The sequence below is a fragment of the Mesocricetus auratus genome, unplaced genomic scaffold (assembly GCF_017639785.1).
Source record: "Mesocricetus auratus isolate SY011 unplaced genomic scaffold, BCM_Maur_2.0 Super-Scaffold_100055, whole genome shotgun sequence".
NCBI lineage: Eukaryota > Metazoa > Chordata > Mammalia > Rodentia > Cricetidae > Mesocricetus > Mesocricetus auratus.
Genome location: NW_024429232.1, coordinates 2,499,486 through 2,525,563, shown reverse-complemented (window position 1 = coordinate 2,525,563; position 26,078 = coordinate 2,499,486). Strand labels below are relative to the sequence as shown.

The 26,078-nt window shown below is 53.3% G+C and overlaps 1 long non-coding RNA gene across 3 annotated transcripts; it reads left to right on the top strand.

Moving 5' to 3' along the window:
• Positions 1-5,511: 5,511 nt before the first annotated feature.
• On the top strand, positions 5,512-23,849 carry LOC121136246. 3 transcript variants are annotated; one of them, XR_005873386.1, is made up of 5 exons: positions 5,512-9,233; positions 10,253-11,823; positions 19,808-20,069; positions 22,723-22,973; positions 23,203-23,849. It is a non-coding gene; the product is annotated as an uncharacterized LOC121136246 (long non-coding RNA). The 3 variants fall into 3 exon arrangements; XR_005873385.1 differs by having other exon boundaries at positions 19,808-20,202; XR_005873387.1 differs by having other exon boundaries at positions 5,512-9,331; positions 19,808-20,202.
• Positions 23,850-26,078: the final 2,229 nt, after the last annotated feature.

Below are 26,078 nucleotides of genomic sequence, written 5' to 3'. Positions count from 1 at the left end.
CATCACTGAGCCAGTGGGGCCGGTGTGGAGACTCCAGGGGGCCTTAATCCCCAGGCCTCTGCATATGAGCCCACAGCACCCCACAGGACTTCTTATTTTCCATGCCATCCTCCCTGGCTTCCTTTGGCCTAGCCCTCTTGGAGGAGCCTCCTCCTGCCTCACTGGTGATCATAGTTGGTTTTCTGGATGTTGTGACACCTGTGAGGGTGATTTGCAGAGGTCTGATCCTGTTCCTCCATGGCCAGTGAGCAGGGGCCTGGGAGGCCCCAGAGGAGGCAGTGACTGAATTCGAGTGTGGGTGAGCAGGAGGTGAAGGGCGGGCAGGGCACCCGTGCTCAGCTGGGGAGCTGGGGAAGGTGAACGGAGTATTCCGGCTCGGGCAGGTGAGCCTCATCACACCTGAGGCTCTGGCCCTGAAAGCAGCTCAGGAGGCAGGAGCACTGGGCAAGTGGGGCTACCCGAAAGTGGTCAGTGCCGCCTCCTGTCCTCAGCGGGCATCGCTGGCCGTGCTTTCTGGCTGGGGCCGTGATACCGACCAGTCGCAGACATGCAGAAAGGGACAGCTTTGTGGGATATGAGAAGGAGGTGGCAGTATGGGGAGTTAGGACCAAGGTCCCATGTGTGGGGGCTGTGTGTCAGAGAAGATTGGTATCTCAAGGAGACCTCATTCATTCATTCATTCATTCACTCATTCATGGAACTGTCCTTGAACCTCCAGCATGAGGGCTTTTGGAGACACCCTCAGCAGCTCAGGACATTAGTTATGGGCACAAGAAAGGCTGCTTTCTCGTGTCCTAATGGTTCAGGATGTAGAGGGAAACCCAGGAAAGACAGCACAGGGATGTTGGGTGTCCGTGGCAGTATGGAAGGTACCCTCGGGTGGGGACCCATCCTGGACAAGTTTACCCAGCCCCTGCCTGTTCCTGCCATGTCCAGACAGGCCTTTTGCCCCACCAACCTTTGCTCTCAGTTTCCTCTCTGAGCTTGCCCTGGGGCTGGGCCCTGAGCCACCTCTCGTCTGTGGTGCATGGGACGAGCCCTCTAGAAGGCTCCTCTTTGAGTTCTGTCTTCACTATAGAGCTTATTACGCAAACTAGAGACCAGGTGGGAGGGAGGTTCCATTGTTTCTCCCTCACCTCTGCAGAGAGCGCTGCTGTGCCGCGTTGCCAGCGAACCCTTCTCTTGCCCACTGTCCGGGGGCTTATTCCCAGGGCTGTTCCGTTTTCCCCGGCTCTTACCTGACTCTGCCTGGGCAGCGCCACACTTGGCCACGCCTCTTTTTCCAGGCTTGTTTGTGCAGGCCTGCCGTAACTAACTTACCCTGTCCCAAGCTATGGCCAGTTCCACACTGTGTGGACTATGTCCTGGGTGCTCGACTCTGCCTCCTGGAAGTCGTGGTCTTGGAGAGAAGGGACATAAACAAGCTCATTGGCTCAGATCAAAGCGGGCCAGGTGGTTGTGAGTCTGGAGGGCATGGACCCTCAGGGAGTGGTGGAAAGTTCTGTGCAGGGCATGCATCACTCCGTCTGGGGACCCCAAGGGCTTCCACAGGGTGGAGAATGGGGTTGGGATACATTACACAGCACATGCAAAGGCCCTGGGACAGGGCTGGAGGCACATATGGGGGAAGCAGACAGTCTGGCTGCAAAGGTGGGTGCCAGAGTGGACTTTGAAGTTTGCAATAGGCTGAGAATCAGGAGTCACCCAGCCTGACTCTGAGGATCTGAGTTGTTTTCTGAAGTTCAGAGTAGATAGACTTCCTTGTCGCAGATCACCTCTGTCACCTCGTGGCTGTCAAGTCCAGTCATTCTGCTCTCACCTCCACTGTCCCTGTCCCCAGCACTTGAACCCCTCAGCTCCCCCAAAACCAGCCACCTAACCTGTCCTCAGTGATGCTGAGCTCTGTTCATTGGGATACTGTTTCCAAGGCCCGTGTTCCCATTCTACAATGTTCCTGCAAGACTCGCCTATCTCGGTAATTACAGTGTTGGGAATCCACTTAGAAATGGGGCATTTTGGGCATTTTTTGATGTGAATACTTAAGAAACAATTCGTCCCACACCCATTCATCCAAATGGCTCCGATTTTGAATAATTCTTTTGAAATGGAGTCTAGATTTATATAAATAGATGTTCCTGAAGTGTCATGTGATCCAAATGCATTTGCATGTCATGTGATCTGAATACATTTGCAAGGGGAAACAGCTTCTGGGGTGGGGTACAGGGTATGGGGAGCTGGGTGGGGACAGTGGACAAAGAGGCCACTTGGCTCTCAAGAGGACACTGGGCCAGCATCCAGAGTCCAGCACCCAAACCTGGCCATGGCTTAGGAATGCTTTGGAGAGTCATTACTCTTCTTTGGGGTGTGGCCCATCCTGGACTGTGGAGGCCAGCTGCTGAAACTTTGGGTTGAGCCGGTGTCAGGTGTCCCTACAGGTGGGAGACCTTGGTTTCACTCAACACTTGCTTCAGGCTCATCCTCAAAATGCTTACTGTCTGTGCGGTTGTAACCTTCCTCCATCCCTGCGTTCCTGCGTCCTTAAGTCCTCTGCCTCTTGAGTTTCTTCTCGGCTCTTTTCTGTCTCCTGTTGTGGCTGTTCTTTGTCTGCCCAGGGCTCAGTTGCCTGGTGTGTGTTAGAGCAAGCACTGGGCAGGTTGGAGGTGATCACAGAGAGGGACTCCGCTTGTGGGAGCTAACTGCCTTTGCGGTCTGGCCACCTGCTGGCTCTTGCAAGCCTTGGCTGTTTCCTGTGTGCCCCAGACCTATGCGTTGCTGGCCAGGGACTAAGGAAGCGATCCTTGATACCACAGCCTTGCATCTGTCCTTCCTCAGCTGACAGGACTATGTGGAGGCCTGGAGGCCTGTCTCAACAATAGGCAGGGCTGGACCAATCTCTGGGTGAGGGGCAATGACAGGCATGGAGTCCCTCCCAACCAAGGACCTGAGACTCAGCTCATTCACTCCGCAAGAGCTCCCTAGTCTCAAGGAGGTAGGAGCTGCAAAGGAGCAGCAGAAACCTGTTCAGGAGACATCCCAGCTGGGGCTCCGATGGCTCCACTACCCGGAACAGAGCTGGAGGGAGGCAGGCCTTTGGAGACTGAGCAGGAACATTCCAGTAAGAAGCAAGGCATGAGGAGGCGGGAGCTGGCCCTAACAGTCTCCCCGCAAAGCCCTGACTATGCCCTGTAAGATTCTGGTCATGTTCTCCAGAACCCCAACTGTGCCCTGCAAGGCACTATGCGCCCCCGATGTCCCGACCATGTCCCTGGAGGCTCTTGACCATGTCCCCAAGGCACTGATCATGTCCCCTCCAAGGCCTTGACCATGCTCCCCAAATGTCCTGGCCATCACCCCAGTTCTGACAGGAATTGAGGAGCTCCTAGGGATAGGGACCCCTCTTCTTGGAAGGGATCAGAAGCAATCCTGAGTCTTTAGGATGGTCTTGGGGGCTCTATTCAGCCAGGGAATTAACTAAATAGTGACTGCATCATGACCCCTGACCCTGCAGTGGACACTAATTGTCCCCAATCAAGAGAATAATTGAGGCTAATTGGATCCCTTCTCCCAGCATCCTCCAGCCCCTCCCACAGGCTGTCATCTAGGAGTAATTAACCTGGCTCTAAGGATGCATGGCTAGAGAGATCGGACACTTGGGGGGCTAGGAGCGCCTTCCAGGGGTGGTGATGGCTGAAGGGAGTTCCTGACGCCCTCTGCTAAACTCTGCCTACTTCTGCGTCCCTAAGGACCCTAGATGCTCCTTCCTAGATACTTTCAAGGGTTGCCTCACTCGAAACATGGCTAGCATCTGGCTCAGTTTGGGACACAGTGAAAATCCTTTCCCCACACCTGTGCGTGGCCAGCGGTGACTCCTCTCTCAGCTTGCCTTCCGCCTTGTCCCTTCCTAGCGCTGACTCTTCGCTGCCCTGCTGGCCAGTGAGCGGTTCTCAGTGTGCCGGGTCACCTGATGCCACTGTGAGGCATGCTCAGGGGTGGGCATGATGTGGCGCTTGTCGTGAAGAGGGTGGGCAGCTGAGGGCAACCTCACACCGTGACTCCCAACACAGTGTGGCTGAAGCTGTGGGCTTTGTGTCTGAACGGACCCTGTGTGTCGTCTCTGGGGACTTGTGCTGGGCGGGTATCAGTGCGACCACCAGGCAGTCTGTAGGAAGTGACATGGACAAGACAACTTCTCCAGCAAGGGGGTCTCATGCTGTGGGCTTCCTTGGCTCTCTGAGTGGTAAGCGCCTCCCTGGCACCTCATCTGCCTGGCTCTAGGGCTTCTCCCATCCCCCGAGAGGCTTAAGTCCATGAAAGCCACACCTGTTCTTCAGTCCCTTGCACTGTCTCCCTGGGTGCTGCTAGACATGGTGGGATTTCAGAGGGCCTCGGGTCTCACCTCCTGAAGCAAGCTTCCTTCTGCTGTGCCGAGATCAGGAACATGGTCTGTGCCTTTCCACCAGGGAGCTGGAAATATCAGCCCTTCTCACCGTTGTGGTCTCTGGTCTGCAGGGTGTGGGTAGAGTGAGGAACAGCAGGTGGTGCCTCACCCGAGCTGGTCTAGCAGTGGGGAGGCTCTGGTGTGGGTATAGGTCAGCTGCCAGTGCTCAGATCCTCCTGCTGGGCAACTCCCAGCCCTGCTGTGCAGGATGCAGGGCCACAGAGGATGGCGTAGTGAGGCGGGCGCTGCAGAGCTCACATCAAAGGCCTGCCCCTGCTCCACCATATGTTGCAGCCCATGCATCTGGCACCCTGGGTCCTGCTGTCACCATGGAGCCCGCCTCTTCACTTGAAGTTGGTGGGAAAGACTCCAGTGACTGTCTGTGGATGGACTGGGCTGGGAGAGGTGGGGATGCTTCAGGAGGGTGGGTGTGGGTCCTCTACTCTGCAGTACATCCTCAGTCCAGCCTGGGGACCTTCAGCTGTCCCCATGGATTAGGATCTCTCTCCTGCTCTCCATGGGTCACCCTCACCCACGCTGTGAAGCCCAGTGAGATGGGAAGGTAGTGGAGGCACAGAAGACCCGATCACAGGGGACAGGCCTGCCATGGATGGTAGACTCGATCACAGGGACAGGCCTGCCATGGGATGGTAGATTGAAGCCCTTGCTGACTAACTTTCCAAAAGGGTGGAACGTGCCAGACTAGGCAGGATACGGCATACACACTGACCAGCTGACAAGAGCATGAGTCTAGGTGCAAAGTCAGTGTATACTGTCTTGTCTCTGAGCACTGACCCCTCCCAGCCCAGAAGCGCACACACTCAAGGGCCCAGAGAGGGTCAGTGATGATAGGCAAGGACTTCCCGTTTCCCTGTTATGCTGAGGAGCACCCCTTGGCAGCTAGGAGAGTCATGCAGTGCCCCTGGGTGCCATCTCAGCCTAGGAAACCCAGTATTGGGGAGGGCCATGCACCCATCTGGGCATATCCAATTTTTTTTTTTGGTTTTAGGAGACAGGGTTTCTCTGTATTGTTTTGGAGGCTGTCGGTCCAGCCTGGCCTCGAACTCACAGAGATCCGTCTGCCTCTGCCTCCCGAGTGCTGGGATTAAAGGCGTGCGCCACCACCGCCCGGCTCGGCATATCCAGTTTTAACGTGTCATCTTTCTGTAAGGGTCATGAAGCCAGGTTCTGGCCCTGCTGCCTGGTGTGATGGCTTTAGTTGTCAACATGACATAGCCTGGAGCCACATCGGATGAGGGTTTCAGTGAGAGATCGTTTAGATTGGATTGGCATGTGGGCATGTCTGTGTGTGTGTTGGGGGGGTGTCTTAAGTTAATTGATGTATAAAGACCCAGCACATTGGGGACTCATCACTCCCTAGGCAGGGGCTCCTGAACCACGTGAGTGCAAGGGCTGAGTGCAAGAAAGCCAGCCAGCAAGCATGCCTGCGTTTGTATATTTCTGCTCTTGACTGTGAATACAACAAGCTGGTTCGTGCTCCGACTGTTACCTCCATTGCTGTGCTGGATCGTAACCTTGAACTTTAAACAAACCCTTTTCTCCCCTAAGTGGCTTTTCAATTAAAGCATTTTATCACAGCAGCATAAATGAAACTAGGGTGCCAAGCTCCTGGTACAGTCTGGCTCTGTAATCCCCCAGGTGGTGATCTGGGCCACTTCATCTCTAAGCCATTGCTTTGTGACCGGACCGTCCTCAGACATGTGCTTAGCCAATGCCTGACCAAAGGTGCTACACTGCTGCGGTTTCAACGCCAGTGAGCACCATGGGGCCAAGACACTGGGTCCATGGGCACCATCCTGGTCCTGATATGGAGCCTGCTCCTATAAAGAGGCTGAGATCCATGGTTCCCTCTTCGCCCAAGCTGGGAGCTCTTCTGGGGCTGTCTGATGTGCTTTCTAGCCAACCCCACTTGATGGTGGTCTGTCTGGACCAGCACGCCATCCAGGGCCAGACACACACTTGCGGTGACACCTGCACACAGACCCTGCCTCTGTGAGCTCCAGCCCTGGAGCACTAGTTAGCAAGGTTGTAGTCAGACTGTCAGCAGGACTGACGGGGACTGGTGAGCAGGAGCAATGACACTGGGGCAGATTGAGGCCACTGAGCTGGGCACCGATCTTTCCAAGCTCACTGTGGGCAGCAGTCTCAACTTCAGGCCAGTTCAATCTCCACTAAGTGGACCTCCCAACTCCCCTGTCTCCACAGCCGAATGGCTGCCCATCTCTCCCAGACTGTCTTGGTGGTACCCACATGAGGAGGCATCCCACCCTGGTCTGTCTGGGGAGCTGCGTGCTCCATTCTGGATAGAGATGAAGCATGTGTCACCATGGTCTGTCTGGGGAGCTGCGTACTCCATTCTGGATATAGATGAAGCATGTGTTCCTCAGGCACTTCCAGTCCCACTGTGGCCAGTCCCCTAGGTCAGCCCATCAGACCCCACCCTGATCAGTCCCCTAGTCAGCCCATCAGACCCCACCCTGATCAGTCCCCTCGGTCAGCCCATCAGACCCCACCCTGATCAGTCCCCAGCACAGCCTAACGGTCTTTCTCCTCCTTGAGATCCTTGGCCTTGAGCCCAGAGTTATTAGGCTCATAATGACCACAGTGACATGAATAAGAATACAGGTGAAGGCTGTTTGGTGTTTGCCAGATTGAAGATTCTGCCTCCCTTGGCTTGATTTAAGGATCAGCTGTCCCTGTGGCGTTCAAGGCACCATATTCTACTTTAAGAAAGACCCAAGTGCTCGTGAGGGTTCCAACCCAAACCCAGCCTCTGGGAGGGAGCTGGTTGTCCTGCATGCCCAACTGATGCCAGCTCAGGACGCTTCATGATCTCCTGCCTCTTACCCTTTGGACTTGGCTCCAGGTCCAATCCAGAATGGTTCCTGACAGCCCTGGGCACGGCCCTTTGGGGATGCTCTGTCTATCACTGGTCTCCAGTCAGGCCACCCTCAGCATTCCGCAGCCCGAACTGCACAGGAGTGGTGGGATGTGAGTCTGGTGTGGCCCGGGTCCTCACCGCAGGACCTCTTTTCATGCGGCCCTTGGTTGGCTATCGATGGCTCGCCATTCTCAAGGTACAAGACCAGAGACAGGATTCTGACACTGAAGCCTGGCCCGGCTCAGCCCTCACAGGACCCATAAGTATGTGTGGGAGTGGGGGGTGTGGGGCCAGTCACTCCATCTACAGACCTCTGTCTCCCCATGGGAGTTGCAAGGCTGGGCTGCAATAAATAGAAAATTACAGTATCCGGGCAGTGATCAATGAAGTATTTTTCACAAGCACAAAAAATGTAAAGGGCTAAATTGAGGTGCATAGCAAATCATGTTTTTAATGTTTTCTGAAAGCCGTGAAGTATCGACCCCACAGCTATTGATTTCTGTTTGAGCAGCCTGCAGTAGGAATCTTCATCTCCACGTGCCCACATCCTGCTGTGTGGACACACCTGTGTGTCCATGTGCCCACATCCTGCTGTGTGGACACACCTGTGTGTCCATGTGCCCACATCCTGCTGTGTGGACACACCTGTGTGTCTATGTGCCCTGTATCCTGCTGTGTGGACACATACCTGTGTGTCTATGCTTATGCATCTGTGTCGGTTGCCCGAGGCTGGGAGACCCACGCTCATCTATCTGCAGGATTCCCCAGTGTGGGGTCTTGATGTCTAGGTTCAGGCTGTTCTTGATGTGCAGCTTGTCACAGCTTGGGTCATGAGTTAGCCACTGGAGCCAGAATTCTGTTCATGGCATGCTTAGTAGATGTTCCTCACCAACTAGATAAGGGGGGTACTGTGCCTCGCCTTTGGAGAGGAAGCCACTCTGAATGGAGCTGAAGGGCTTGCTCACATGGGTGGTGTACAGAGGCAGGACAGCACCTAGGCTGGTTTCTGTGTGGCGTGTAGGACCTCCCATCTCAGCTTGTGGGACCCTCTGCCATGGGGCTGCCAGGGACACTGTGGCTTGATCGTATGTCTGGCTTGGAGGCTATGGCTTGCAGGTACCAGAACAATCCAAGGTTTCAGTGTGTAGCCTTCTGAGTAGAGTCACACAGCTGAGTGACTCTGAGCCTGTTCTCGCTGGCCAGGCAACCCCCACCTCTGAGGCCCGATTTCTCTGGGCAGGCACTCGCCCAGGGTGGTACCTGGATCCCACATCCACTTCCCAGAGCTCCTGGCCCAGGGTAGATGGTTGTACAGTGAGGGCAGAAACAGGCGAGAGACTGGGCAGTGCTGAGCTTGGAGGGTCTGTAGCCTTGAGGCTTCCTCCAGCTGAGCTTCGAGTTCACCTGCAAAGTGGGAACGTGGGCCCCCTTGCTCTGGCCCTTGAGAGGCAGGCCCTCACACAATGGCACCTGCCTACGGGAGGCTGCATTCAGCATAGGCAGCCAGTTCTGCAGTTCTGTCTGTTGGGTCTGTAGCTGCCCTGCCTATTCACTGACACAACCCAGCTGCCTGCTGCTGGCACAAGCTCTGTTGTGGAGACGAGAACTGGTTTGTCTACCCCTTGTTCCCTGTAGATCATGCTGCAGGAGAGGCTGGGGCCTTCTTGAGTGCTGAGAGGTGCATGTGGGCTCTTGGTGGAGGCAATGGCTCAAGCAAAGGCACAGAGATGCCATGGAGTGAGCTCTTAGTGGACAGTGAGGCCGCCCAGGCAGGGGAAGAGGCCATCGTACATGTGGGCTGGGAGGAGCCAACGACAGGCTGGGGAACCTGTCAACGGAGAGTGCCCTTGCTGGATGAGTGGCTGCCCAGAAAGGGATGAGGGTGATGGACAGGTGAGCGAGGTTTGGGGGAGCTCCGAGCAGTGGAGCTGGCAGCATCCTCCCAGGCCTGGCCTGCTCAGAGCTGAAGGGTGTTGCTGCATCCCTGCTGGGTGAGTGCGTGGAGCCTGGAGGCTACAGTGGGAATAAGAGTGCGTCTGTCCTCCAGCCTCTACTTGGCCTTTGCTTTGCTCCTCACACACTTCTGGGAACTGTCCCAGCCTAGCCAATGACCTGCATCCCCAACCAGAGCAGACCCAACCCCTCTGCTGACTGCCAAGTTCTGGGCTTCAGACCTGAGCCACCACATCCTAATCTATTTTCTACTTGGAATCCCCAGGCAGGGTAGCAGCCATCCTCACACCTAGGTCCCATCCTCAGCGAACACATACTCTGGCCCAGTCACAAAGCAGCCATGGGGTGTCTGGGGTCACTGTGCTTTTAGGGATACCAGGAGGATGGCTTGCAGTCAGCCTGCCTAATGGCCTTGAAGCCCAATGGGGAGGGTGTGAAGGAGGGTGGAACTCTCTGCCTACTCCATAACCTTTGCACTCCTCCAGGAAATGATGCAGCGGGAAGTACAGAAGTCTGGGATTGGGCACGAGCTCCAAGCTCAGGGAAGGACTCCCCTGCACTGAGTGCTGGTTCTGGCTCACACAGTCACCTAGGTGACAGGGACACATTGCTGATCTCTGTAGAGTGTTGGTGTCAGAATCTGTACAATGAGGCTGTTCCTTCCTCAGGGCAAGTTGGCGAGGGCTTGGAGTAGAACTCTGAGGTCCTGAGAGTGTGTGGTTTTGCTTTGTCCTCCCTGTCCCTCCTTCCTCTACCATTCTCTTTTTCACTACCCCCTTTTGCTTCCCGGGGTACTTTCATATTTATGCAGAAGGGAGAGATGGGGCCCTGTCTTCAGTGCTCCCCCCCCCCGTAGATACAAGGAAAAAGCACTCAGGAGGTAGGAGTATCACTAGTGTTTTCTGACAGAGACAAAAAAAACGTAATTTAAAAATTTTTTTGCTTTTTTTAAACTGCAGCAACAGAGACTTCAGAGGGACACAAGGAGGAATCCCCCAGGTGAAGGCTGCAAAATGAATGTTCTGAAAATTGGGATGTTCGCGGCAAGATTACCCGCTCCCTGACTCTCTTCCCCGTTCAAAGCAAGCAATTTTGCTTCCGGGTGCTTCTCAGTAATTGCAATAATAAATTGAATAATTAAGCTAAATCCACAGAAGAGAATTAAATATTAATTTCTAATAAGCTCTTTGGAGGGTGTTGCCAGCCGAATGAGAATGTGTTCGCTCTTCTCTTGTGCAGACCCAATGTCTTCCCTTGCTGGTGGGGAGGGGCAGGACTGAGCCACACCCATCCTTACTCCAGGATGGTGACAGTCAGGTGCACCAGCCTGGAGTCTGGAAGACTGCGAGTGTCACCCAAACTGACATAGGGTCCTACAAACCATAGTGTGTCCATGACCATCAGAACACATGTCTCTGTTGCCTGAGGCTCCCAGTAGGCTAGGTACCCAGTGCCATCTGGAAGCATGATGAGTGAGACAGGATGATGATGTGTCTGCTGGCATTGTAGTATCCTAAAGAGCGCTGGCCCCCAGAGCCTCTGACAAGCCAGGCTTAAGTTCTGTGTGGCATCTGTGATCCAAGGAGATCTTGAACCCTGATGGGGCAGCCCAGGTAACCCACAGACGGTTTGAACCCATTCCCACAAAGGCAGATGCTGTGACCTGAACGTTTGTAATCCCTGATCCTGGTTATACACTGACCCATGGCTCTGCACACACACTGAGCTTGGTCCTGTTACTCAGTCCTGAGATAGTTGCTTGACTGTGGATTAGCCGTGACCCTTGAGAGTCCACATGAAAAGTCAGAAAGCTCAGACAAGCCCTTGTGTTCTCCAGAAGATGAGGAGGTACAGGGAAGGCTCTTTCTCTGGAGAGGAGGGGCCCTGGGGATATAGGGAAATAGGCGCTGTCTCTGCAAAGGTGATGGAACCCCTTGGTGATAGTTGCAAGGGCTGGGGCCAGAGTAGGAAGGGATGACACCTACAGACCCTCAGATGGCTCTGCTGTGTCCTACGCAGCATGTGCTGGACTCTTGGATGGAACCTGGCATGGCACCTGAAAATCTTGAGGCTGCTGGCTATTCTCTGATTCAGCCCGTGTATTCAATGTGGGTGCCTGGTCATGCTGGTGTGTGGGGACAGATATGTGGGCTCTGAGAAACCCTGGGCAGAGTCTGGCCGGTGGAGCGCCCTGCTGTGGGATTGAGTCCCACAAAAAATGGCCAGTGACTTTTGAAATTCAGAGAGAGAACATATCATGTAGTGTGGCATACCCCAGACATCACCAGTGCTCATGGTCTATCAAAGTTTAGCCTGCTGTCTTGTGTTTTGGGGGTCCCACCTAATGTAGTCTTTCTAGAAGCTAACTTTTGGCGATCCCCCAGCCCATAGCACCCTCTTCCCTGTGATTTGAAGATCGGAAGAAGCCAGGGAAGCTGAGAAGGCACAGTTGGCATTGCCCCAGAGACCTGGTCTCGCTGGGACAGGAGAGATGCCCTGTTATCTGAACTCAGCTTGCTGGGAAACCCAGGTAAGACGCTGGAATTTCTCTGAACCAAGGTACTCAGGAGAAAACGGGACACTGGGGCTATATGTCCCATATACATCATCATTCATTTGTTTGTTCATGCATTCTACCAACACATAAAACACTAGAGTCACAGACATTGTCTCAGATGCAGAGTCAGCCCAGGTTGGACACTCCATGGTTCCAAGATTCCCACCATGCATCACTGATACATGGCTGAACCAGCGGTGCCTTGCTCAGTCCTGATACCCCTGCCCAAGCATACCTGCTTTGGCACCTATGGGACCCATGGGTACCCTTGCCTCTGGGGGTCGTGTCTCAGCACCATGGATAGTGGCGATGCTGTTCCCAGGCCTCTGGGGGTCGTGTCTCAGCACCATGGATAGTGTCGGTGCTGTTCCCAGGCCTCTGGGGGGTCGTGTCTCAGTACCATGGATAGTGGCGGTGCTGTTCCCAGGCCTCTGGGGGTCGTGTCTCAGCACCATGGATAGTGGCGGTGCTGTTCCCAGGGAGATTCCAGGATGGGTCCCTGTTTGTTCATCCTTCGTCTCCCCAACACAGGGACAGCATCTTTGGGCACCCTGAGATCTACTGCCTAGCAAAAACTGAGACGAGACATTCTATGTGGAAGGACTGAGCGCCTGGGACCTGCTCAGCTGGGAAGGCAGGCGCCAGGTCTCTGCAGTCCGCTTGCTCTTCCTCTCACTTGTGCTGACTCCTGCTGAGGGCAGGAGGGAAAGAATGAAGTGAGCAGTCCTGAATGGGACAGAGAGGATAGCACTGTATGTACCCCATGTGTGTGCATACACACACACACACACACACACACACACACACACACACACACACACACCCCTCTGAGAATTCATCTCCTGGGAACGAGGCCCTGGTGTCCTGCAGCTCCTTATAAACTGTAGTCTAGACGCCCAAGCCTTGCTTTTCTGTCTACACCAGCCTTGCCCTGACCCTTCCTCCATGCATTCTGCCAACATGGGTCCTCTGCTCCAGCCAAAGGTCATATCAGCAGCCCTTTCAGTGCCATATGGCTGAGGCTCAGCCTGCAGAGGAAGAAGCAAGGCGTAGAGCTCTTGGGGCTTGGGGATGTGGGGGTGAGACTGGAGATTGCTCTGGCCAGGGGACAGCACAGGGACGGGAAAACTGGAGGCAGCAGTGACTGGATGTGGTAAAAGGGCATGGCTGGATCTGAGGGATGTGGGAAAACCTCCCCTCCCCACCTCAAGCCATTTGCCATGACAGGCAGAGGCCGCAGCAACTCTGCAAAGGACCTGGGGGGTGAGGGCATTTAGTCCTATATCCCTAGCCAGGACTTAGCACAACCCCCAGGGTGGGGCTGCTGAGCCACACAGAATTCTCTGGGATTACAGATTCAGTTTAGAGGTGTGAACTAAGCACTGGTCGTATGCCATGAAGGGTACTGATGCTCAGGAGGAACCAGCCTGCCCTGGGTAGGAGGGTTAAGAACAGGAGGAGCTCTGGGGCCAGGCTTCCCTGGTATGGCGGTTTGAGTAAGAATGACCCTCATAAGCTCCTATGTTTAAATGCTTAGAGAGTGTCACTACTTGAAAGGACTAGGAGGTGTGGCCTTGTTGGAGGAAGTATGTCACTGGGGGTGGGCTCTGAGGTTTCAGAAGCCCACGCCAGGCCCAGTGTCACTCTCTTCCTGCTCCTGCAGATCCAGATGTAAACTCTCATCTCTTCTCCAGCACCGCTTCTGGCTGCACGCCCCCATGCTTCTCACCATGCTGATAATGGACTAAACCTCCCAACTGTAAGCCAGCCCCAACTAAATGCCTTCCTTTAGAAGGGTTACTGTGCTTGAGAAGTTTCTACATCCCGATAAACCTCTCCATTAATGCAGCAATCCAAATCAGACCGAATCGAACCAAATTAGAAAAAAAGCCCATATTTAATGGATACAATGCTCCCAGATGATTTTCCAGCCTCCAGCCAGAGAGAATATGGGAAATCACACTTCTGTTCTGAGGGAGTGGTCTTGAGCATCTCTGGGGGAGGGATGATTATTTGTCGGGCTTTCTGAGATACAGTAGGGCTTGGAGAGAGATAGGGAAGGGGACTTGGGGTGGAACATCCACCAGAGCATTCCAGACTCTTTGGGGATATGGATGCCAGGGGCTGGGGTGAAGCCTCCATCAGAACAGTGGTCTGGGTGTCTCTGCACACTGAGACACCTGGGCTTCTCTTTGGTGTTGCCGGGAGATCCTTTGAGTCTGGGTCTTGGGGAAGCAGGTGTCAGATAGATGACTGAACACCGGGTAGACCCAGTTAGATGTAGGAGCTGAGAGGAGTCTGGAGGGGTCTCAGGGCTCAGTATGCAGGGACTGCTGGGGCCTTGGGAGACACATGGGTCAGGAATGGCCCAAAGTAGACCCATATCAGAGGCTCCAGGCACTGCAGGACTGCCACCAGGGTTGGCCCTTGGTTATCTTTACAATGAACCTCTGGGTCCCTGCCACCTCCAGGCCCTGGTATGACCCCCTGCTAGGCTGAGGCATTCCTCTCTTACCCCTGCAGGGGCACAGCTGCCTGCAGGTTGGCTGCATGGGGATTAGCTCTGTTGAAGGCTAACACTGCCCACCCCAATGCCACTGTGTCAGCACAGGCGCTGGGCTGGCTCAGCTCTCAACCTGGCCCTCAGCACCCAGCTCCCACCTTTGCCCTCCCGCTTCCCCTTGTGTTTGGGGTTTCAGGAACCAGCTATTGGGCGAGTCACCAACTCCTTTGGAATATGTCCTTCTCCAAAGACCCGGGGAGGTCTCATGGCCTTAGCAACTTGTGGCTCATTGCCCTATCTCCCTCTGCCCATAGCCCGTCACTGTTGTTTCATCTCCACTGGGATTTTATTGAGGATTTTGAAAGGGCAGATGAGGTGCATTAGCCGTAAGCATGGCAAGGAGCAGAGAGGGACCACTCACACTCTGGCAAAGATTACAGGGTTGGGGGCACATGGATAGGGCCATGTGAGTGGTCTCTGAAGTCCAAGACAGGCCTGTGGTGAGGGCCTCGGGAGACAGCAGCCAGATGGAAAGGACAGGAGCTGAAAGAGGGATCAGAGGGGGGCCCCACAGTCTGCATAGGAGTTCACTGACACAGAGAGGCTGGGAAAAGAAAGATGGCATGGATGGATGGATGGATGGATGATGGATGGATGGATAGATGATGGATGGATGGATGATGGATGATGGATGGATGATGGATGATGGATGATGGATGCATGATGGATGTATGGATGATGAATGGATGATGGATGGATGGATGATGGATGGTGGATGGATGGATGATGGATGGATAGATGATGGATGGATGGATGGATGATGGATGGATGATGGATGGATGTATGGATGATGGATGGATGATGGATGATGGATGGATGGATGGAGGATGGATGGATGATGGATGATGGATATATGGATGATGGATGTATGATGGATGGATGGATGGATGGATGGATGATGGATGATGGAATGGATGGATGATGGATGGATGGATGATGGATGGATGATGGATGGATGGATGATGGATGGATGGATAGATGGATGGATGATGGATGGATGGATGATGGAGGGATGATGGATGGATGGATGGATGATGGACGGATGATGGATGGATGGATGGTGGATGGATGATAGATGAATGGATAGATGTATGGATGATGGATGTATGGATGGATGATGGATGTATGGATGATGGATGATGGATGGATGTATGGATGATGGATGGATGTATGGATGATGGATGATGGATGGATGTATGGATGATGTGTGGATGATGGATGATGGATGGATGGATGGATAGATGTATGGATGATGGATGTATGGATGATGGATGGATGTATGGATGATGGATGGATGGATGATGGATGATGGATGATGGATGGATGTATGGATGATGGATGTATGGATGATGGATGGATGTATGGATGATGGATGTATGGATGATGGATGCATGGATGGATGGATGTATGGATGATGGATGCATGGATGGATGGATGATGGATGTATGGATAGATGGATGGATGATGGATGATGGATGGATGGATGGATAGATGATGGATGGATGGATGATGGATGGATGATGGATGATGGATGATGGATGTATGGATGATGGATGCATGGATGTATGGATGTATGGATGATGGATGGATGGATGGATAGATGATGGATGGATGGATGGATGATGGATGTATGGATAGATGGATGGATGATGGATGGATGGATGGATAGATGATGGATGTATGGATGATGGATGGATGTATGGATGATGGATGGATGGATAGATGATGGATGTATGGATGATGGATGTATGGATGATGGATGTATGGATGATGGATGGATGTATGGATGATGGATGTATGGATGATGGATGCATGGATGGATGGATGTATGGATGATGGATGCATGGATGGATGGATGATGGATGTATGGATAGATGGATGGATGATGGATGGATGGTGGATGGATGGATGATGGATGGATGGTGGATGGATGGATAGATGTATGGATGATGGATGCATGGATGGATGGATGATGGATGTATGGATAGATGGATGGATGATGGATGATGGATGGATGGATGATGTATGTATGTATGTATGGATGGATGATGGATGGATGATGGATGGATGATGGATGGATGGATGATGGATGGATGGATGAGGGATGGATGAGGGATGGATGGATAGATGATGGATGGATGGATGATGGATGGATGGTGGATGGATGATGGATGATGGATGGATGGATAGATGGATGGATGATGGATGATGGATGGATGGATGATGGATGGATAGATGATGGATGGATAGATGGATGGATGATGTATGTATGTATGTATGTATGTATGGATGATGGATGGATTATGGATGGATGGATGATGGATGGATGATGGATGGATGGATGGATGATGGATGGATGGATGAGGGATGGATGATGTATGGATGGATGATGGATGGATGATAGATGGATGATGGATGGATGGATGATGGATGGATGGATGATGGATGGATGGATGGATGATGGATGGGATAGGCCACTCCTCCCAGGGTCTGTTTCTTCATGTAAGAAATGGCCCCTGGTTGTCACGTGTCCTTTCTTAGTGTAGAGGGCAGTAAGGCCAGGCTGCCCTTTACCTTGGAGTTAGCCTCTAGCCCCAGGGAAAGAGGAGAGCTGGGATGTTCCCTAGGAACCGGGTTTTGTGACCAGAGGGTGGGACAACTGATATAACGGATGAGTGAGTGTGCATGGGTGACTATGTTAGAGTGTGTGTGTAAGGGTGTGGGTCTGGGTGTTTGTGTGCACGCGCACACACACATAATGGTGTGACTCCTGGTGTGGGTATTCTGGAGCAGGAAAGTGGCTTGCCCATAGTGTGACATTTGGACTGGACAGTTGTTTTGTTTTTGTTTGTTTGTTTTTTGTTTTTTCCTCTCATGCCATCACAAGCTCTTCTTGGGTAGGACAGTCACTGTGCCATGGGTCCGCTGGCCTCAATGGCTGGGTCTGTCTTGAGGGTCCAGGGGAAGCCCTGGTTTCACAGGGGAATCTGTAGGGGTTGGGCCCAGCTCTCAGACTGTGTCACCCTGAGGTCACCTTGGGGATCTGCAGAAGTGGATTAGAGAGCTGAGAAAGGACAGCAGAGCCTGTTGGGACCTGTTGTGTTCTCACAGCTGCTTGAGGCTCTGTGTACATCCCTGGAGTCCACGGTTCCTCCTAGGCTGTACCTCTGGTCCTCAGAGCGCACCCCAGACAAGTCTTCATGATGCCGCTCAAACTTGGGGAGAGCAGGTATCTCATCCTTTACCTTGCTCCAGGCTGCTCCGCCCTGTCCTGGGCTTCAGAACCCTAAAAATTTGTGATGCTGAGTTTGTAGGTGGCTTCTCTCCTGAAGGTCCTGAGAAACTTGAGGTGTGAGGTGGGCGACCAGAAGACACCCTGAGCTGCTGGCCATCTTCCCAGCCCTGTAGCAGCAATGAACACAGACAGGCTCCAGGGTGTTCCTCGGAGGTGTCAGGAGCAAATTGGATTTTACACCTCCTGTCTGCAGGTGTGAGGAGCTAGTGAGGGCAGCTGGAGGACATGCTGGCCTCGGATGCTGGGCAGAGTGCTGTGGACAGGGCTGTGATGCCCTTGGAGGGAGGGGCGGGACCAGAACTGGAGCTGCAGTGCAAAGTGACTACTGTCACCTTTCTCTTCCGTAGCTGTCTCTGTCCTAGGTCTCCATGTAGGGCTTGCTGGGTTGAAACCCTATCCACAGGGAGGTCCAGGGAGGACATGGCTCTCTGAAGGCAGGCATTCCTGCAGGGGGGAGCTGTGGGCCTGACTGATGGGAGCAGAATGGATATGGCTCTGACTCTGCCCAAGTGCATTTAGGGACTTTGGTGGGTCTGTCTGGGATCTCTCCTCATGGTTGCTTGATTGGGATCCCCCAGCCTGCATACTCCTGCTGAGGCTGGCTGCCCTGAGTGAGCCCCTGACTTGTCAGCACTTCTGAAGGGACTTGGAGGAGCAGGTTTGCCAGGTGCGAAGTTCAGGTGAGGGGCATGGCAGGACATTGCTGGCAAGCACAGCTGCGGCCGGCCAGGCTAAACCCAGCACCTCCCCCCTCAGGCCAGGAGTGTCAGGATGACCTTCAGACCCCACTATCTGGAGCAGCAGGTGGCCCACAGTCACATGGCTGTCTGGGCACGCAGGAGAGAGCCTTACCTGTGGTGCCCATCTGGTGTGGGGACAGTCTCAGCCTAGGCTGACACAAGCAGTGACCAGAGAGCCTCCCTAAGGAGTCATCAAATCAGGCAGAAGTCTGGCCACCACCCGGTCTTCTTGGAGGAGGGAGCAAGTGTGGGGTGGGCTTTCCTGGGTTGCACACCCTGGGCCCAGGACTGACAGACCAGACAGCTTTGTGTGAACCAGGGGTTGAGTTGTGTGTTTCTTTTGGACGTGTGGGGTCAGGGGAGTGGCGGTGGTGGGGTGGGGGGCTGTGGTGGAGGAGGGTTTTAGGCAGAGGGTGGAGACAGCAGAGCATGGTGGAGGAAAAGTCTCACTGGCAGGGGCCCCCAGCTCAGCCGCCTGGGGTTAGGACCCACAGTAGCTGTAGGACCTGTACGTCCCCATGGGCTAAAGTCACCCCAAGGGAGCCAGGTAGCCGGGTTCTGGAATATCTCTACAGCGTGCGTCTGCCCTGTCCTTTCCCCAGGCAGTGTGTGGAGCGAGGGCCAGGCAGATGGTCTTGGATCTTGGAGTGACTCCCCTCCACTCAGGATGGGAGTCTGACCTCATGGCAGCAGATGGATAGTTGACAGCCTGGTTTCCTCCCCTGGTGGGGGGGGGGCTCCATGTGGTCAGATTTCTCTGTAGAGACACTGACTGAGAGGTCCCATCCTGCTGAGGCAGACTGAATGCTGGGGTCTGAACATCCCAATGAAGTACTGTGCCTGGGTAGAGCCATGGATGGTGCCATTGGGACACAGGGCACGACTGGCTATGCCGAGCCCCCTTCTGTCCCCAAGCAGCTCCCCCCCCCCATTCTTTGTTCTCACCTCAAGAGCCGTCTGCCCTGATTCAGTCACTGTCTCTGCAACTGCCCCCGGAAGCTTGGGTTTCTGTCTGGAACCCTCTGCAAGGATTCAGTTTCTCCCTACTTCTCGGCCCACAGCTAATCCTCTCTTCCATGTCCTGTGAGATGACATCAGCCTGGAATTTACTATGAGGGCCTAGAGTCAATCCAGGCCAGTTCCTCCCTGCCTTTTACCTCAAGGCTGTGAGGAACCCTAGAGAGCCCCTTCGTGGATTGTATCTCTCTCTCTTCCGTCTCTTGCCCCATCCAGGCCTTTACTCTTACCTGTCCAACAGACCACACCCACCTTCTGCTCTGACAGCCCAGGGGACCACACCCTCCTTTCCTTTAACCAGTCCAGCTGACCACACCAGCCTCTGTCTTCTCACCCACTCAGGTGACCATGCTGGCCTCCACCCTGACATGCCCAGCGGTGTGACCTATGGTCATTCCACGGCCAGCCTCTCTACCAGCCTTTTAAACAGCCAGTTTCAACCAGACCCCACTGGTATAAGTAGCAGAAGCCTGCTCCAGACAACGCCAGTGAAGAAAGAGTCTGGGCTGTGGGAGAGTTCCAAAGACTCCATGCTGAGGAGAGACTTACAGGCTGGGAGGAAGTCTGCCTGGCCTGTCTACCTGAGGACGTCGGGAGACCACAGGTACTGGGCAAGCCCCAGCCTTGGGTGCCTGCTACAGTCCACCTCGTGGCTGTTACATTCATGCATACGTGTTTTGCCGTGTGATCGCGCCGCTGATGATTCTCGTGCCCCCACTTAACGCGGCGCAGCTCAGGTTAGTGACCAAATGCGAGCACTGCGCTCACACACGGGGCGCCCTCACCAGAGGAATAAGGTCTGCTGTCCTCCCCTCTCTCCTGCTCCATGTCACCAGTCCATAGTGCTGAGTGCCAGTAGCCCCCACTACCACAGCCTAAGTCATGTTGAGGATCGAGGATGGGACCCGGAGAAACGGCGGGAGCATTAAGAAGACACAGCTGAGGAGGAAGATTTGGGGACTTGTGCTTAGTCAGTCAGCGTGCTGTGTAGCAAACCACCTCAGTCGAGCGGATTCAGTCTGTTCATGAATCTGTGCGCTTCAGCAGTGCCCTGCTGGACAGATGACCTCTGCTCCTCTTAACGCTGGTTAGGGTGACCCAAGGGCTTATAGCTAGGCTCATCTGAGCGTCACTTGGTATGCACCTCCTGGCTGAGGCTGGCTGCCAGCTGGAGCCTGTGGGTCGTCACCTGAAGGTGACTTCCCTCGTGGGCCAGGCTTCCTCACGTCCTGGTGGCTGGCAGGCTGGGGAAGCCCTGCTAACCCTCCGTGCTCTGTGTGGCCTGGGCTCAGAAGTTCCTTGGTGTTAGCGTCTCACACTTTCTGGGTTAGAACAGGTATAAGACCTCCAGGTTCCAGGAGGGGGGCATAGACTCCATCTTTTGGTGGGACAGAGATGAGAGGTATACTGGGGAAATGTGACTCCCACAGTTCTGTCCCTGCGTCCCCACTAGGGATGTGCTGGGAACCCTTTCATAAGTGGCACGCCCCAGGACCCTGGAGCTAGGCCCAGAAGGCCCTCTGTGTCCCATTCACTCAGATCCCATGGTCAGGCCTCTCCCTCTGGTGGTCAGGGCTGTCCACACGGCCACTCCTGCATGGCCATCTATGTGTTATGTTCTCCTGAGTGGCCTTCTGAGCCCTAGCGCAGCAGAGCTGGAACTGTGACCCTGAGTGGAAATGCTCTTCTGCTACGCTGACCCTGTCAGTCGGTTGCTGAGATGGAGATGGTGTGAGGTGGAGGAAGGGGTCTGGTGTGGTCTGACTGGAGAGGGAGCTCCCTCTGGCCTGCCGGACAGCACCTGTTCCTCAGAGCTGTTCTCAGCTGAGAGAATATCCCTATGCTGGGAGACCCAAGGCCTGTAGTCATCCACTTCACTTAACCTTCTTGGCTTTAAGTCACTTCTTGTTTGGAAACTTAGGAAGGTTCTGGAATTTCAGGCCCAAAAGTTTTTTTTACAGGTGAGAGATGGCTATCTTCTCGTAGCAGCTCCTAAAATATCCACCAGCTTTGATAACCTGCCACATGCTGTCTTCCCATCCATCCACCTACTCATTTATCTGTGTGTCTGTCTGTCTGTCTATAGTCTATCTATCATCTATCAACTATCTATCTATCATCTATAAACTATCATCTATCTATCAATCATCTATCAACTATGTATCTATCATCTATCAACTATCTATCATCTATAATCTATCAACTATCTATCTATCATCTATCTATCATCTATTTATCATCTATCAACTATCTATCATCTATAATCTATCAACTATCTATCATCTATAATCTATCAACTATCTATCTATCTATCCATTTGTCATCTATCTTCATCTTATCGGTTCTTCCTCCCATCAATCCATTTAACTATCCACTCTGTTGTGGAATATTTAACTATGTAACGATGTGTTACATTTGTTTATGTTGCATTAGTTTAGCGATGTAAAGGTGTGTGTGTGTGTGTGTGTGTTTTATGTAAAGATGTGTTGCGTTTATTTCACCTTGCCTGCCTAAGGCACCTGACTGATCTAATAAAAAGCTGAGTGGCCAATAGCTAGGCAGGAGAGGAATAAGTGGGGCTGTCAGGCAGAGAGAATAAATAGGAGGAGAAATCTAGGCTTGGGAAAGGAAGAGAGAAAGAAGGAGAAGAGAACGAGGGAGGCCATAGACAACAGGAAAGAGAGAGAAGTGGGGGGGTGAGAAGGAGAAAGGAAGGAAAGATTAAAAGTCCTGAAGCAAAATGTACATGAAGAGGGACGAGTTAGTTTAAGCTAAAAGAGCTAGTCAGAAATGAGCCTAAGCTAGGTCGAGCATTCAAAACTAACAATAAGTCTCCATGCCATGATTTGGCAGCTGGTTGGTGCCCGCACAGAAAAAAGCCCGGCACACCACTCTCTGCCCCTCCATTCCATTATCTATCCCTGCTTCCCTTTCCCTCCATTGCTCTACCCTGACCCATTCCTTCCTTTACTTCCCTATCCACCCCACCACACCTCCATGTCTCCACTCATCGTCTCTACATGTAACCCTCCATCCTCCCTCTATCCCCTCTTTGCCTCCCCCACCGTCTCTCCATCCGTTTCTCCATTTCTCCCTTCATCCCTCATCCATCTCTCCCTCCATCTCTCCCTCCATTCCTCTACCATCTCTCCAAACGTCTTTTCCTGTCCCTCCTTCCATCCACCCCTTCCTCCCTCTTCTCCATCCATTCCCTCACCCTTTTTCATCCATTTCTCCATTCTTCCCTCCACCTTCAGAACCCCTCACACAACTGGGCTTGGCTCAGGAAAATAGTGGGACCCCTGGCGTCAAAGCTCCAGCGCTGAGGGAAGACCTGCGGGCACAGAGAAGCCAAGTCTGCCATGGGAGGTGCAGCGCAGAAGGAGAGAGGGACCAGTCAACTGGGTCAGGCGGCCATGCTTCTGACTGGGGTCTATGAAGACTTGTGGATGGAGCGCCCAGCTCGTGGGCAAGAGGGAGGAGCTTCCGGCAGCCGAGGAGCAGTCAGGTTCGTGCCAACTTTGATTATGATGCTGCCAGTTCCCTCATCAGCCAGCTCTGCCTCCGTCCCCCTCAAATTGCCAATTTAAATACCTAAATTGTTTACTCGCTGAAATCAATCGACAAGGGACCAGCTTGTATTTGCGATTCAATTGACTATGATACACTGTATTACAGTTACAGCTCCAATGGATTTCTTTTTAATTTATTTTTCTCTTACCATTCTCCTCCACCAGTAGTCCTGAGACTAATTGTCCTCATGCTCGTCCTCATCAGCTTTGAGCAGGATAACGGATGCCATAGCTCAGGGACACCATGCTCAGAAGCTGCCAGCCACTTGCCAGGCCACAGCATCCACTCGCTCTGTCCTGCTCCCTGAATGGCCAGCTCTACGCACCTGGAGGCCCCAGGAAGCCATCGCCACCAGTGTGGGATCTGGCGGGCCCAGAATGAGCAGAGGAGATAAGCAGCTGAAGCCTCTGTCAGCGCTGAGTGTCCGAGTGACACCAGTGGGCCTCAGTTTCCCTGGCTGTGAGTTTGGCCCCTCAAAGCCGTGACATATCTTGATCTGCTTAAAGTGTGGGAAGGGAGGGGATATGGCTGGACTGTCATTTCTCTTTCCTAAAACAATTACATTAAAATTTGGTTTTTGTGTTTATGTATGTGCATATGTACGCCCCATGGCTTGAGAGAGGGGGTCAGATGACAGCTTGTGGTAGTCCTTATCTCCTTCCCCATGTCTCGGGGTTGCATTCACGTCCTCAGACTTGCTGGTAGGTGCCTTTGCTTGTGGAGTCATCTCGCTAGCCCTTAACATGTGTCCCCTCTGAGTAAATCATTGTAATAATAATAATAATAATAATAATAATAATAATAAGATGAATACCTGAACAGTCTTTATTGATGACCAGGTGCCTGGCCTGACATCGAGGAGGCTGAAAGGGACCATGAACACACCCTTTGACTGGTAAGGGCCCGAGGCACAGGGTCAGCTTCCCTTGCCCAGGGTCAGCTGCTGCTTGATTGACCCTAGATCTCTGACCTCTGAGTCCCAAAGGCCCTGTTCCCTTTTATCCTGTACTGATAGGAGGAGCTACTGTTTCCCAAGCTCCAAACCTATTTATGTGGCAGCCTCCGGAAGAAAAACACTTGTGTGTGAAGTATCTGTGGCCCTGATAACTCCACCTCAGCATGAAAAACGCTTGCACTGTGAGCATTTTTTTCCTTTTGACTATTTTGGGACATAGATTCCCAGGAGACTGAGATGCCACTTCCATTACTGGGTGTCACATTTGTGATTGGAATCAATAGCAGGGTGAGAAGGACCGGTGAGGGAGCTTCAGGAGGCCCCAGCACTAAGGCTTGGATCCAGGCTTCCAGAACACAGGAATGGGGATGGGAAGTACCCAGCCTGTGGCCCTGCCTCATGCAGCCACCATAAGTCAGATGATAAGCTCACTGAGCCACAAGAACCCGGGTGGGACAAGAGAGTTGCCATTCACAGCCACAGTGAGTGTGGGACAGGCTATTGCCCCTTTGCTTGAGTCTCTGTCCCTCAGATGAGGCAGCGATCAGAGGCAGCAGCCATGCTTGCTGAACTCAAGGCCAGCTGTACACCTTTCCGCCCTGACGTGCACACCAACCTCCTCCCCCTGCTTGGCTGGCATCCACAGGCCAGTTCATACTAGACAGAGACACGCCTCCAGCCTAGCCCATTTAAGGTACAGGTTGGTGCCTTGCCGGTGGGTTAACTGGGGAAGGGACTTCTCTTGTCAAACAGGCTATGGATGGACTTTGAACAGGTGACTGGCTGATTCCTTCAGGTGCCTGAAAACCGTGGTTCTCTGTGTGTCTTTCCACCAGTGCTGCCTGCGACGAGCTGTCTGGGTCACCCGTGGGCTAGAAGCACTCTCCTGGGGGACATGTGTAGTAGTGGGACTCCATGCTAACCAGGCCTGAGACCAAGTGACCAGCCAGCCCACTTGGACTTGCTGAGACCCCCTCCCCTCCTGTAGCTCCAGGCTGCTCCGCACCTGGAGCAGTTCCTCACCGCTGCTCCCCCCATACTGAGGAGGGTGAGTGACTCCCCAGAGTCCCTCAGCATAGTGAGATGCCAGGGAGCCAGAACCCAATTACACATAGGTGTTATGTATGTGGCGTCCTCCGGATGCATTGATCCCTCAGGGTGACAGATCTGTTATGAATCGGGTAATAGACCAGCTTGTAAATGAAATATATTGGATTTTCAGGTGCCTGGCTTGTATTGGCTTGAGGGGAATGGGGCAGATTTATGAACCTAGGTGAGTGACTGGGGCTCTGGCCCTTCACCATGTGGGTCACAGTGTGAGCTTGTCCCCAGACCCTAGGGCCTGAGAATGGGAAGGTGACCTAGGAGGGATGTAGGGGCGCCAAGTGGGCTTGAGAAAACATTTGGAAGAGGCCAGAGGTCAGTGTGGGAGAACCTGGGGTCAGGGGCAGGATGTGCCATGTTGATGGGCCTAGGCAGTGGCAAGGGTTCCCTGCCATTGGTAACGTGGGCACTCTCCAGTGACTTTCCCTAACTGTGAGTCAGTACTTTTATCACCCTATTGCAGCGAGGACAAACCAGGCTTGGAAGTTAAGCGCCTTCCCCCGTGTGTCTGTTTCTCGTCTGTTTGCTGTGACAAAATTCCTAACCAAGCTGGGGACAGTTTGTTTTGTTCAAGCTTTGACTGTATAGTCCATCAGGGTGGGGCAGGCTGGTAGCAGGTTGGGAGGCAGCGGGTTGCTGGCTACAGTCTGCCAGTCAGCGGGTCGAAGCCACAGTCGGTAGGCAGAGACAGATGAAGCTGGCGCTCAGCTGCTGCCTTTCTGTCCGTATGGGACCCTGGACTAGGGTGTTATCCTAACGCTCTCCCACATTTAGGTTGGGAATTGGCATCTCAGTTTACCCAGATAGACACCCCCTCACAGACATCTAAAGAGGTCCGTCTCCAAGGATTCTAGATCCTGTTTAGGCGATAGTCAACATTAGCCATCATCATGCCCTGTGTCCCCCACCCAGGAGCAGATGTGGGCTGCAAGACCAGACAGGCTGATTTTGCAGCCTTCTCTTCCCATGACACCCAGGGCT